This window comes from Macrobrachium nipponense, chromosome 44, assembly GCF_015104395.2.
Source record: "Macrobrachium nipponense isolate FS-2020 chromosome 44, ASM1510439v2, whole genome shotgun sequence".
In the NCBI taxonomy this organism is placed as follows: Eukaryota; Metazoa; Arthropoda; class Malacostraca; order Decapoda; family Palaemonidae; genus Macrobrachium; species Macrobrachium nipponense.
The window spans coordinates 50,773,246-50,775,519 of record NC_087221.1 but is presented as its reverse complement, the minus strand read 5'-3'; positions in this window follow the sequence as shown (position 1 = coordinate 50,775,519).

The following is a 2,274-nucleotide window of genomic DNA, read 5'->3' as shown; positions in this document are numbered from 1 at the left end:
AACTTACGGCATGTTTGGGAAAATGTATTTATAATCACAATACATTTGAAAATTACAAATAAATAGTATTATTTATATAATATGTAAAATAGCAGTAGTAATTGTCAGGATGCAACCTAACCTAACCTAGGGTTCTGTATCCTATCTTATCTTGGGGCCTCTTGTATTCCCCTAAATTTGGCTTAGTTATCTTATTCTTGTCTTAAGCTTTGCATCATCAATAATTGGAGGGTCTTATGTCTTTAGACCATTTGTAAGTACCCCCCCCCGGTATTCGCATGGGATGCATACCACAGATACTGAAAATCAGCAAATACTGAAACCCCTTTCAAAAAAATGCTATTTATATATGTCTTAGATTCAGTTGTTTTGTAGGATTCTGGTATACAGAAAACTGATCAAAGGTGGCAAGCTCCCAGTTGGTTAATAGTAGTACTTGCCTCCCACCAACAGTAAGTCTATCCTAATGTTAAGACCGAAGGTTTGTTTCGTATATGAAGAAAATGACAAATTTTTAACCAATTTGTATTTTTCATAACTACAAACCTGAGGTCTTAACATACAAAGGCTCACCTCTAACGACCCCTCTATCAACTAACCTGGATTGGAAGAATAACTAACAGGGTCCCGAGTTGAAGTGGGGTATGTGGGTGGCTCCACATGTCTCGTGACCAACCACAGGTGCCAATAGTCCCTTGCGTACACAATTATTTTATAGTTTACTGGTTTCCAGCTGGCGCTGAGTTTTTATCCTAATGTTAAGACCGAAGGTTTGTAAGTTATGAAAAATACAAATTGGTTAAAAATTAGTCATGTTTTAATAGTGCAAATACCAAAGACATCCTCAGAAATGCTTACAACTGCCAATTTTAATAGTTCAAACCAATTATACCTTATACTGTCATCTTGAAACATTGTCACGATGATATGTCAATACAGTAATTGCTGTATGAAAAAGTCTGTGTATAGGCAGATTTTCCACTAATAATGTGGATATATGTTCCACTAAAAAATTACAAATAACTGACGCCACGAATGCTAAACTGTGAGTAATTGGTGTTTGACCATACCATAATGAGAAATGGTTCAGCAAATCTCTACTAAGTCAAGCCCAATCATGCAAATTAAAGGACCAGAATCTAGGGAAGTCTGAACAGTGGAAGTTGAAAGAAGAGCATTGTAAGCACCCAAGGCCTTGAAAAAGCACAGGCATTCAGATGTTGAAAAACATGTATGACATAGAGGTTAGAGAAATTGTGGTAATATTATGCCTAAAGCTGTCACAACCTATTTTAGGGAATTGAGTAATAATTTCAGTTTATATAAGTGCAAAAAGAACAGTTTATAAAGATCTTATCCTTACAGTTTGTTGTAGGTCCAACTTCGGCGTAAGTTGGAACAATAAGTAACCATTGGCATAATGTTGTTTTTTCGGATTTATGTTTGAACCTATGTAACTTTGGGTTGGTGTAACGGTTAACTCAGAAGCAGATTTTTTTTTTTATTATTATCGTGTTGTGAGATAGGAACTGCATAGATCAAGACATTCATAAACAAAGGACCTAGATGTATTTGCCTATTCTGTGATAATGTAAGAGAGGTTATTTTGATGCTATTTTGTATGTATGCAGATATCTACCATCCATGTTATTGCTGTTATTCAGTTTAGTCATCATCATGTTTTGTCAGTACTATGTATAGAATTTCTTACTGTAGGCGAAAGAAGATGATTATTATCATCATTATATTGGAAGAAGGTCCTCTCTCAAACAAGTCATTGAACAGAATAGCCATTTGAGTTTGTATTGTAGTTTTATGCATGACACTTACCTGGCAGGTATATATATAGCTGTATTTTTCGTAAGTCCGACAGAATTTAAAAAACTTCCGACACACGCAGTGGACGGCCAGGTGGTTAGTACCTTCCCGCCGCTGGGAGGCGGGTATCAGGAACCATTCCCATTTTCTATTCATAAATTTTCTGTCGCCGGTACTGAAAAACACCTGTTTTCAGTACCTCCACGGCTTAGGATTTTGAAACTTCATTTGCCGCTAAGTATCCTAATTGTCTTTTAATTTATTTACTGGATTTGTGGCTAGGCATACGCTATCTTAAATTGATTTGAATTTGATTCATTTTTGCATAAGATATCTGAATCTAGTTAGGCTAGTTTCAGAGGGTGTTGTCTGCAAAGATAGGGTGTGGCTACCGAAGCTTCGGTAGTTCCGCACTTGGGGGGCGCAATTAATCAGTAAACATGTCTATTTCCGTAA